Consider the following 13,469-nt stretch of genomic DNA (forward strand, 5'->3'; position numbering starts at 1 on the left):
CAGGAGCCACATTACACATTTGTGAGTGTGAAGTGAAATTGAAAATTAATGAAGTGGTGTGTTTTTTTGTGCTTCCTATGCAAACCATGCCACTGAGGCATCACACAGGGGTTTTCCCAGACGTCACGAAAAATGCTGGATGCCATACAAGAATTCATTTAGCAGGTTTATACTAGGAACGTCGACTTTAACTTTAGATTTGAATTTGACTCTAGTTCATTCCAAGTTTTCCAAGCAATAAACAGATAAATTAGGGTTTGAATGAGCTAAATTTAGACCTTCACACATACCAGTGTGAGTAAAGAATGCAATAGCCCTACCCTCTTTTCTAGATTTGTCTTTCGCAGGATCTGAGAGCCTAGGCTCAAGTACACTACATTTGTTTACAGATATACACGCCCAGCAGAGGTTTGATCATTTTGTGTCCTGTCTCATGCAGCAACTTCCCATGTGGCTGCTTAACTTCACTGAGCATATTTGCACAGTGAAAATATTGTTTGAACATGAATTGAATGGGGTGGGGTGGGGGGAGGGGGATTTTGAAACCATGATAATCCGTAACAAAGTCAGTTTTACTTGGAAAAAGTTACTTGATATTGTGCATTGTTAAATCAAACATACAGATCTCACCTCTAAGAACTAACTTTTTTATTTATGCCTCCGCAGCAGTATTAGACACCTAGAGCAAGGTGACGTAGTATAGAGAGCAAAAAAGTTTGCAGATGGAGGAGGGAGAGGTGAACGGAGGGATCAAACAAAGACATGACAGGAGAAAAAAAACAAAAGTCTTCTTTTCACATACCTAGTCAGGTCGTTTTTTTTACATAAACCTAACTAAGCTGTGACCGTTTCTCTGCTTTAACCACTTGTCATAAAGCATTCTGGCAGGAAGGCTTTGTTGATGATTGTCTAGTCTTGCCAAGAATGGGTTTAAATTGAACAGCGTCTCATACAGACACTCAAGGACACCTGTGCATCTGTACAAGACACAGAGGATGATGTTAAAGCAGTATTTGATGCTATGGGAATGAGAATGGGTTGCTTATGAACAGGCTGCAAACACATAAGCAATTTAAGCATAACAAACAGAGTAATAGGGGTAAAAAGTTCTGTAATATCAGTTCATGACAGTACAGGAATGCTCCCAAAACTTTACAGTTTGCGCAGCGCTCCCTCACCTTGTCCAAAGTCATACTATGGAAAGTCTTCTTAATATGAAGAAAGACCTCATTTCTTCTTTATATTCCGTTTTCTTATAGGACCAGTAATAGTGGGGAATACACTCATTGGCTTTCTCGCTAAAGGTTAGATGAGAAGATCGATATCACCCTCATGTCTGTCAGTTAAACATGAAGCTACAGCAAGGTTAGCTTAGCTTAGCATTAAGACCAGAAAACAGCAGAAAACGGCTAGCCTGGCTCTGTGCAAGTGACAGATTGTGGTTTTACAGAAACAGATTTTTACAGGATTTCACTAAATTGTGGTTTTTGTACAGATTAAACAAAAAATAATATGTTACTGAGTGAGCTTTATACAGTGGGTGCTGGTAGGCGGACCTTGGCACAGAGCCAGGCTAGCTGTTTCAATGGGCTGTGGGTCTTAATGATAAACTAACCAACCGTTGGCTATGGTTTCAAATATAACTTACAGATATAAGAGTCTTAACATGTAACTCTGGGGAAGAAATCAAATACGTGCATCTGATGTTGAAGTATTTCTTTAAGCCAGACAAGACCCATGATACATATTTTTTTCTCAGGTGACAGCTGTACTGTTACTGTTCTGTCTTTTTTTGTATATAAAGTGATGCATTTGTTTAGATGAACTGTATTATTTTCACAGGAGAACACCAGAGGAAATAATCCATAAGCTCTCAGTCAGGGCACACACAAATACAAGGCCTCAACACTTGAGGTTTAAATCAATTTAAAGTTCACACAAAGTCCAGCCATGAATCTTTGAGATTGTCCAAAACTTCTTCTCATTGCTCCTTAGAACAACATGATGGGATTGTTCACAATCATTAGCATAAATCCGTTGGCAAGGTTTACCACCCTGTTAATTACTGGGGCTTCTTCGAAACTTAAGCAAGAGGAGACACATCAAGGGCAGTGCAGCAGAGCAAAGACAGAGTTTTGAGAATTTGGAATTTCTCTCCAAATTAAAAGTGAATAATCTTGTGCAAATTCTGTTTTTGTACAAACAAGTTTTCTCCATGCATAAATATGACCTCCAACACTGATTAGAATCAGGAATTTTTAATTATGTCTCTGAGTGTGCCTGCTAGCATGTTGTTTATATTTCATTTTATTTATTTTTTTTGTTGTTGTTTTTGTACTGTACATGAGACTAGGGGTCAGGGTATAAGACTACCCCCCTTTGAATGAAGTAAAGAAAAAGGCTTGCAGTACACAAAGCAACAACTCTGAGTTACACCCACATGCTGCTGTTGCTTTCATCCTGCCACCTGTGGAGTGGGTGTGACCATCCTATCCACCAAATCTGTCAGATAGACCTGCTTCTGCTCACAGGCCATGTTTTGGGTGATGGAATCTGTTTTATGAATAGCATTTGTTGTGTTGTGAGATTTCTGTGTTGTACTGTAGGCTCTTCTCCTCTTCCCACACAGCAATAAGAACGTAGATGGAGTTTTATGGACGATGATTAAGTGGTGGTCATTGAGTACTGTGTGTTTCACAGAGACATGTGAAAAGTGAGCTTCTAAATTAAAGAAAGAAAGAAAAACATGTTAGAAAAGGCATGTTTTATGTGTTTAAGTTCTGTCCTGGGGGCTCATTTATAAAGCTCAAAGATTGCATCCTAAAGCGTAACAAGCAAATGCAAACATATGTAAGCAAGAAAATATTCAGATGTACTGTATAAAACTATGCAGTGGACACCTTTACGCAGTCTTCTCATCATAAATAACCACCTGTAGTGAATTGTGTGCAAGAGTGCTTCTCCCAGTAGTGTCCGACAGTCACATGGCATGGTCGGTGCTGAATAGCTCATGGCTATGCTGAAATATTGAAGAAAGAAGAAGAAAGATTCAATTTGTAGAGTGGGAGATAAAGGCACCCATCACTGAAGTTGAGGACCTTAACTTAAAAGTGTACTGTTTGGTGGGTGGGGGGTGGGGGGGGGGGGGGGGGGGGGGGGGGTTCAGCGAGGCATCTGAAACAAAAGGACATCTTGAGTAGAAACATGGACAGGGTGCAGGCTGTTGCTGAAAGGCCAGTTATGACAGTTAAGGCCCAAAAGCGCATTGCTTCTTATAAGCAGAGTGTGTGTTCCACTGGTATCAATCAGTGAGAACCCCAACCTTCATCGTTCAGCCACAGAACTGTGAATTATGTTACTTTTCATTGTGTTACTTAAACTATAGAAATTACTAGAAAGTATTCAGTCACGTATTCAGGTCCCATGAAATGAAGAAGTTCTTTTTTCATGATATATTCTTTGTCTATTGTTCCTCTGTCTGTTCAATGCCAAATATATGTCCACCCTTCTTTCTACAAAAAAAATTGTCCATACAGCCAAGTAGAACTAGAGGCAGTAACATGGGTCAGAGGTGTGTAGGAGTGAGTGGGAGGTGTCAGTTTGCAACAACATTATTGGCAGCTCTGTTCACTTCCAAAGGCTCAAACCAGGCCACATGTGCCTGACACCTGAGATACAAACATCTACCACCTCTTTGTGTCTTCCACAATAGTTACAGTCGGTGTCCAGATTTTAAGTCCTTCTCAACATTACAATAAGTCCCACGATGGTAGTGGATTCCATGAAAAAAACGTTTTTTAGATCCTCTCACCGTTCCTTTAAAATTACCCTTAAACTTCTATCCATGGCATATCCAAAGTAAATTGAAAACTGATCTTGAACCATTTGGAGTACATGCATGGTTTTGGTCTCTTTTGAAAGGTAACACTCAAAGTTTTACCCCCAGCAGTCAGAATCACCTTAAGTGCTACTGCCATCGAGTACGTTTGAGCAGTTTTTAGTTTTTTTTTCTGCATAAATACTTTTCTCTGCAAAAAGATGCCTGCAGATGACTATATCTGTAAAACCACAGCCCACAGCATGACGCCTTACCCTAGTCCAAGCTCAATAAAAGCTGTACCACAGAACATGAATGAAAATATTTCTGCCATATATAATTTGGGTATCTATGCTCATATTTAGGATAGATATCTTGATATTTTGGCCAATTACAGTATTTATCATTTCAAACCGTGTGTAAAATCCCTATTTGCACTGAATTCCTTGATTCAGCTGTAAATTACCCACTGAAGCAGTATATCCTCATTTTCAATATGAAGCACCAGTCATGTGCCCAATCAGTTGCAAATGGCTTGCTCCGTACACAAAGAAGAGAACGAGGCCCTTCCTTTCAGCTCGGACTGTCATTGGCTGTAGTGGTGAAATGGAAGGTCCTAATTGGTCAAGTGAGAAGTCAATTGAAAGGTCAGAGTGCAGCGGCCATCTTGAGACCAACATGTTGCCTATGCTGGCATGCTCAGTGGAGTTATAATGGAAAAAACTTTTAGCACTTCTGCCAGCTAATTTCAATTATTTAAATTATTAATTTTTCTGTAGATTATTATAGTGCTTTAGACTTTGTATTTTACTGAACTGGATCATCTGTGCCTCTGCCAGTGTAACCGGACATTTTTGCCAGAGTGTTAGATTTGATTGTTGGATTTGTATGGGACTTGATCTGTGAGTTTCTTCAGTTTTATAAACGATTGTTGGTTTGATGTTGGCGTCAACTGTACTTGCTGTTGTCATTGTGTCTTGAGATGGTTTCTATCAGTCGATTCATGAGAATCTTAGTTTTCCAACGGTGTATGGCAGGAGTACAAACTTAAACGTATCATTTGTGTCAATAGACAGGCAGACCAGTTAACACTGTTAATGGGTTGTTTATAGCCACCTACATGGTCCTGCAGTCCAAATAGACATGTTATTTGCCCTATCTTGATTTACTTAATGTCAGGCATAGAACATCTTCATCTCCATGTGCAATCTAATAAAAGTATGTATGTAACTTTTTCAGTTTAAAAAGTTAATTCAATGAAGCGAATACATCGATGAATAACTTTGCCAGAAGTGGATACAGTAACCAAACATTGTACAGTATTGTTAATTTTTTAAAGTAAATACAATAGCAGGAGGCACTGTGAGCTGTGTAATAAATACATAAAGGAAAGGGCATGGCATAAAACAATAGGGTTGGCATGTTTTAGCCTTTCAGAAATAAAATGCCTCAAAACTACACCTTTTTTGAGACTATTTTCATCTATGTAATATATCTAAGTGTGATGAATTGTGGTCTTTTTAGCTGTGGATGTAAGCTACTTTAGTATAGCTTTTGGTAGTCACCCTTGACACTGTGTTAAATATCATAACTAGACCAGGACTGGCAATTCAAGTTCTAGCCACTTTTGGTATTAGTAGATGGTAGACACACAGACAGACCTGAGCGCACACCCTGGGGTGTGAGTGTTCGTGACAAGGTGGGATTAGTGAAGGCAGGTTTACGTTGGTGAAGGGGCTAACACACTACTATTCATCAGCAGTTCAAAACATACCAGGAAACCCTCCCATTGGTGCAACCATAAATAGGCTATTATAATTATAAAACCAGTTTAACATGCCTCACCAAAACAGGAGCCAGAAATGGGGAAGATGCCAATATTGCTCGAAAGAAAGAGGTGAGGACAGAGAAAGGGAAAGGCGAGGATCAAAGAGCTCAACTGAAGAACACTGTCTCAACACAGTTATGCTGGACAGATTTACTTTGACCTATAAAAGGTACAGAAGGTTGCACAGGTTCTTCATCTTACATTTTGCCAAAGGAAACGATGAAAGTATCCGGAGCATAACCAGTAGTCCTCAAACATTGCCAAGTGCAGCACAGTTCAAAACTTTGAATTTCATGTCTTCAACTTCCCTGACCTTGAGGGAGATTAACCACAGTTGAAGGAGATGAACTCATTATTAAACGCTTTAAAGGTAGTACTGGAATCTTCCTGAATAGGTGTGATCTTAGCTCATCCCCTCACTGCCATGGTCACCATGGAGACTGTGGAGTACTTGACTGTCTGGACAGGAAATCTGTATTAACCACTGGAACAACCATGTTTGTATCTGATTCCAAATCCAATTTTGCTAACATGACTGCTTAACTTGACTGGACACCAATACTGACAAGACTGGAAGCTGTCTGTGAAATATACTTTAAAGAGGTCAAAGGGCATCCCATTTAAAGCAGTTCAACATTTTTGGAAATTGTCTTATTTTGGAGGTAAATCTTTACCACTGTCACTATTTAATATGATATATCTCAACCTGAGGAGGTACTGGGAGGCTAGTGGTTTTCAGTCATTATGCTAAGCTAAACTAACCACTGCTGGTTGTAGCTTCATATTTAACATGCCGAAGTGAAAGTGGCATCAATCGTCTCATCTAACTCTCAACAATAAAGATAATAAGGATTTTTCTGAAACTGTTGAACTGTTAACTACCAACCATTTAAGTTAAAATAGACCAACAGTACAGAAGGCTGTTGTCTGTTCTTGAGCTCCTGCTAGTGTGACAGAGTATACCTGCTGGCTACATCCAGCGTGAATAAACACTTAGCTCCTGTCCAGACTCCCTTATCTAGGACAAGAGTCTTTGCATATCTTGGCATTAAACTGTATCCAATAAACAAACAATCACAGCTGGATGTATCTTTCTCTGAACAAGAAGGAAACTGCAAAGGGATACATATCTCCCATTATTTACAATCTGGCTATTATGAATTTGTACAGTCGGAAAAATGTGCACGATTGGAATGTGCTGTTCGGTTAATGGTGCACAGCATGTCATTGTCACCAATGCCCAACTATTTTTAGGTAAAAGCCAGAGAGGATGTTGCTGTGATCTGACTTGGGCACTTAGCTCATCATTGAAAATGAGGTAAGGTCACTATCACGATCACTATCAGTATTCACTGGCTAAAAGTAGATAACCTTATTGTGCATTAACTACATGGTCATGGTCATGGTCATGGATACTTTTGATCCTACAAGGACTGTATCTGCTCTCTTAACACATCTATTTGTTCAATTTCAGACAGGGTAATACAAAATCAAACAGCTCTTTGGGCAAAGATTACATTAGCATGTCTGAAACAAAATTAATGACAGTGAAATGCTGTATTTGGGGCTTCTTCATCTTTCAGCTCATGGAGTGAGAGTGGTAGGACATCTCTATCTTCAGTGCACATTACCATTTACTGCACCAAGGCCTTCATACAAAATCTGACACCACACTGGCACCCCTCCACACAATGACTGGACAGCTCTTGCCAAGTACACCAAGTGTAGCAAATGCAGATATATTCCACAACAACATGTCGATAAAGAAGCTTTGAACATTTAGTTATGGACAAATTTGTATTCACCCTCATCTTAGGCAAAGATTATCACATTTCAGGAATGTCTTGCCCCTTTAATTGAAATATTAGCATAGTATAAACAAGACTAAGAGTTTACAGCCATGCCAGTGGCTCCATGAGGATGTACTTAACTAAAGCAGTGCTTTGAGCTAAATGCTAAAAAAAGGCATGTTAACATTGTCATTGAAAGCATGTTAGCATGCATTTGGCGAGTGATATTGTGCATATTAGTTTAGTGTGGTAACGTTTGACATTCAACTCTAAACACAAAGTTTATCTGAGGCTGATAAGGATGTCATTAGTTTGACGGATATATGATCATAAACCAAAGTACTGGACAAATTCAAATTTGCATGGCAATCCATTAAATGGTTCACATAACATTTCACCTAAAACTGCTAATGTCAACTTCATGGTGGCGCTAGATGAAAAGTCAGGGGATCGCCAGAGTCGTTTAGATTTATCATTTGGGAATAAATGTATCAGATGTCATGGCAGTATATCCAATAGTAGTGTGGACTGAACATATAGCATTCGTACTGACATGGCTAAAAATGCCTTCAAAGTAATCAGAGTGATTTCTGTCTGCTTGGCATGTTTCATTTTGGTACCGTCAGATTTTTTTTTGCCTTTCTAAGTTATCCAACTTATGTTGAAACTGCAAAAACAATCTCGTTAGTTAACAAGTGGGAGAGAGCAAGAGACAGACAATGAGAGAAAAGAAGGGGTAAGATAAAGGTGGAGAGGAGCTCGTGTGAACCAGTCTTGCCACTTCAGGGGCGTAGCGCTGGCGCTGCCTCTGTGAGAACAGCCGGCACTGCCCATCTCAAAACCCCCTCCACTCGTCTTTCACCATATCCATTCCTACTTCCCCCACCTCTCTTCCTCTTTTTGCTCTTTCTTTCTCCGTCTCTCCATCCCCTCCTTTTCTTCCAGCCAGCCCCACCACAAAGCCCCACCCACAGCATGAGAAGACAGGGAGAGGAATATGATCTAACCACACTCCCAGAGATATTACCTCAGCAGCCACCCCCACCCCCTACACACACATGCACACACACAAACATACACTCCTACCTTCCCCTCTGTCATACCCATACCCATGCGCTCCACCCACCCCCCCTTCCCTTGCTCCCCCTGATCTCCTCCTCGTCCTCCACTCCCTACAACACTGCTGCCAGGCCGTAATGTTTTTCTTAGCCTCTCCTACACAGTTTTCACACAGTTTCCCTCTCCCTCAACATACAGCAACATCCCACACACCCTGGGCCCAGCTGACCCACTGAGAGAGGAGGTGGGAGAGCTTTGGGTGGGCAATAACGCCATCACCGAGGGACAGGCAGTGTGGCTGCTTCACTAAAGAGACGACTGACGAAGGTTTTTAATGAGCAGGAAATGTGAACATGATTCCATGCTCGTCCTATTTGCTTTCAATGAAATAAAAGAAAAAATGTGGGCTCACAAAGCATCTTTTTGAGGTTTCAATCCTTCTGTTGGCCCATATTTTTTGCTCTGCTTATTGCGTGCTGTTTTTGCAGCAGTCTTGTCAAGGCCGCGATGATGTGGGGCTGACAGGATGTGGTGTAGGATTCATTCCTCTCCACAGAGAGAGAGACAGCTTTAAAGGTTAAGGTGTCTGTTATCAGCAGGTCTCGATACCTGCCATCAGTCTGTTGTGGTTTTCTCAGTAGGGCCGTATAACAGAAACAGCATTATATCTGTGGGTCTCAGCAGATACACCTGCCTGGTGGGGATGAGACAACAACTCTTGAGACTAAAAGAAAGAGGGAAAGTTTCCCTCATATATCAAACATATCAAAGTTTTTCAATGCATATTTAAAGGTGCATTGTGTAAAAAACTACCACCTGTCGAGGCTGCTCCAAACAAACAGGGGACAGCATATCACAGCAAACAGCTGCTCGCTGTGCTCTTTGCTGCATCTTTGCCTGTAGCTACTAGCTGCCGTTAGCTTATAAGCTCCGTTAGCTGTGCAGCTAGTTGCCCTAATAGCTGACTGGAGTCTGCCCCGATCGACAGCTTTTACTGTGTTTCTGTCAAGTTTGAAAGAAGCGTGTGTTACAATTAGTTAACTCAGCAATTAAGCTCATCTTAGTTCGGTTAAAGAGAAAAACTTGAATTCAGAAAGTGTAAAGCTGTTGTACAAAACAACAAATAGGTATAAGGATGTTTCTTTTCTTGACATTTTGTGAGTTAATTTATGAATTAGACTAAAAAAGCTTGTGATACATAACAAATTTGCATACCTTTCCCAGCTGAAACTACAGTGGGCAATACTTCAGACTATCGCCTCTTGCGGTACAAAGTGGTATTACAAAGACAGGAAAGGCCGCAGCTAGCTGGTTAGCATGCTAGCTTCAGTAGCTATCTCTGCAACACAATGCTTAGATGTCTTTGACATAAAGTCAGAACTGTTTTTTCACATTCTTTTGATATTAGTTATTTTTTTCCCTCTCTGAATGTCATACGCCCCCTTCTGAATAATTTAATAATGTAATGATTTGCAGACAAATTGTTTTGCTATATCTTTGAGATGGCACAAATCTGCATTCCTTCCTCCTGAAGTGGTAAAATACCAGATCTCAGTTGGGCATGTGAATCACTTGTTGTTTTTTCAACTCTTCATGAAAAACACGTTGCAGCATTGAAGCTAAATGGAATTAAAACATATTACAGTGCTGGTTCATCAGAGGTTGGAATCCAGCTCACAGCTGTCTTGGCCCAAATATGTGGCCAAGAGTGGCTGTATTAAAATGTTTTATTTAGACTCCAAAAAATGTGATATTTTGTTCTCCAAGCAAAAGTGCATGGTGTTGACCTCAGATCCACGCAGCAGCAAATTTGGGTATCTGATTTTATTAACTGTGCTGAAGTATTCTGAAGTGAGAACAAAACAAACACAAACGGAAATTTGTGACTTTTATTTGTTTCAACACACATTCATCTTACTGATTTATTATTTGGGTTATTTCAATAAGTTTCTAATTTTTTGCGGCTTATGATATGTTTGAGTATAGCTATGCATTCTTAGCTAAAATACTCTTAATGTACATACTGCAGGGCAACTTCAGGTCCCGGGGCAATGGGACAAAAACAGAGAGTGAAAGACGGAAACAGCTCTCCTTCATGATTACTTGTTTACTGTATTCCAGATTGAGCGAGTCACATGCGGGACAATATAAAAGTATATTCAGTGAATGATAATAATCCCCCTGGTCTATCAATATCCACATAATCATTATGGCCAGCAGAGAGGAGAGGGCGCTGGTCAGTAGAGGATTGTGGGTTTTGCAGTTCAGAGCAGTTAAAATAGCCATGCCACTGGTGGGGCATGTGACTACAGGGACCAGCGGAGCTCGAGAGCGCCCTGGCAGGGTTGATGAAACCACACGCTGACACAAATGACTGGCCTCGATGCCTTTCATCTCAACAGGGAATCAGAGGCCCTGGTCAGAAACAAGCAGGCAGTTATAGGCCACAAAAGCACAAGTTACGGGTGTCAAGCCATGCTAGTGAGAAGGAAAAACACACACTGCTGAAAGGACAGGAAATGTTTTATTTAAACATCTTCATGGTAGTTTGATCGAGGAAGATACATGACTTTTATAGGGCAGTACAGCACAGTGCCTCAATTTGTGATCAGTTAGCACTGATCTGTATCACTGTCTCCAAAGATGACGTTGTTTTAAGTTTCAAAAGCATGAGTACTCATTGCAGACACGTGGCCCCTGTTTGTCTTTCACTTAAAATTTTCACTGTATGTGACACATGGTGGCTGTCAGTCGCTATGGATGCCAATGTTTATTGTATCACTGGTTTAAGTGTTAACAGAACTAACATCTGATAAAGAGGTTACTGTGTGTTTGCAGCATGGGAACCATAGTTTGACTTACATGCTTTGGTTGTGCATACCTGCAGGTGTTTGTGCTTCTGTGTATCAGCATGTGCCTTTGCATGTGCGTGCTGCCTTGCGCTAGAGCCCCCTCACTGGGCGGCAGCAGGGCTGAGGTAACATCACACGTTTCTGTCTTTCTTTCTTTTTTTGCTTTTTTTTGATAATATATATAGCTGGAAGTAAAAAGCTCTCATAACTACTGTGGTTTTTAGTGTTGCCAGGTCAACCTGCCCACTCTACACTCAACAGCACTGGGATGGGATGAGTTGAGCAGGGGAAGAGGTGAGAGAAGAGAAGTGGGAATGATGGAAATGATTTGGGGAGGGAAAACTGATGGCAGGCAGGTGGTCTAAGGGAGATTGAGGAAGTGGGAGTGAGAGGGCAGAAGGGTTTGGGGGAAAAGGAGGAGATAGGGATGAAATAAGAGGAGAAATAAAAGGGTGAAAGACACTCAGAGGAAAATAATCAAAAGAGGAGCAAATTGATGCAGTGAGGAGAATTATGCTGATGAAGAGACAGAGGAGGATGAAGGCCAGGTTGAGATGGTTGATGATGAGAATTTTCTGCTCCATATTAGCCGCTTTTGCTCTTTAACCCCAGCACTTTACCCCCTTTCAACAGTCAGACGCCGCTGTCCTGGCATACCCTCCATCCACTTATTTTGCAGAACGTGTGCCTGTGTGCATGCGTTCATGCATGTCACTGTGCGTGTGTGCATGTGTGTTTGCAGTGCCCCGGCCTTCCAGCTGCCAGTGTGTAGCACTCAATCCAGCAAAGGCGAAGCCTAATTACAGACGCATGGCTACAGATTTAGCCGGCATGCTAACCATAACGGAGGAGGCAGCAGGGAGGGGATCGCTTGGAAAAGTCACGGCTGGACGGGAGCTTCACAAGAGCGGACCACAGGGACAAGGGAGGGGGGGTACTCTATTTCAGGATCTGCTGCTCTCATTATTTATCATAGTAGAAGTCTCGGCAAGAAGAAGCAACCTACAATTGACTGCACACATCGGCGCAAATGGGCAGAAGCTGAGCAAACCCCCGCCGCACCCACGCCCTCCCACCCCAGTCATGTACTAGGTTGTGGTCTGCAAACTGTTCAAAACATCAAACAAAACAAGCACACAACAGAATTTCCCTCATTTTCATGCGCCAACGTTGCAATAACTGTAGTTATAACGCACTTGTCCCCGCCGTGTAACAGCCAGCCAGTACGAGCAGGGTGACACAGAACGCATACTACTCGTTACGGGGATAGATTCCTCTCGTGTCTAGCATATACTGAGTGAGATGGAAAGTTTTCCAGGTTGTCAAGCTAAAACTCTGCGTGCAAGTGTGTATGTATGTGCAAGTAAGCATGTATGCATGCAAGTGTGTGTGTGTGACGGACAGTTTGTGAAACCAGGGAGGGTTGGCAGTTAAACTCTGAGCTCACCCACGACTCTACCACTTCCACCCACAGTGTCCTCTATACAGCTGCTCTCACTGAGCCAAACTCACACTTCATCCTCATCCCTCTCTCTTTTTCTCTTTGTGCTTCTCTCTATCACTCCCTCCCTCCCTCCCTCCCCCCTCCATCATCCATCATCCATCCATCTCTTCTTAATTTACTCTCTTCTCTACATCTCCTTCCCTCCATCTGTCTCTATTTTTCTCAGTTGCTACCCTCTACCCACCTCTTTCAGTGTGTTCATTTTTATGCAATCCCTTAGCGTTGGCAAGTCTTTTGCTTACTATTTCAAACTTTTGGACTTTTGACACAACCTATCCCCGTACGCGGTCTCAGCGTAGGAAGAATTATTTCACATATGGATGAAGCATCAATTTGAGGGTCTGCTTAGATGATGAGATGATCTGAAGATTGAGATGGGTCACAAAACAGAGCTGGAAGGAGTATAGATTTGGCTCCAGACTTAACTGTAAATGAACATATGTCTGCTGGAGCACAGTTACAATTACATTCAGAATCCAATGTCTTAATTGCAGTATAAACGTACAATATTGTGCAGACAAGACCTCCATAAAATTCATATTTAGCATTTCTTGTGTTCATTCAATTACTGTATAAATAATCCATCAGCCATTTGTACGAAAAGATGACTCAGCGATGA

Source organism: Chelmon rostratus, chromosome 19 (genome assembly GCF_017976325.1).
Source record: "Chelmon rostratus isolate fCheRos1 chromosome 19, fCheRos1.pri, whole genome shotgun sequence".
Classification (NCBI taxonomy): domain Eukaryota; kingdom Metazoa; phylum Chordata; class Actinopteri; order Chaetodontiformes; family Chaetodontidae; genus Chelmon; species Chelmon rostratus.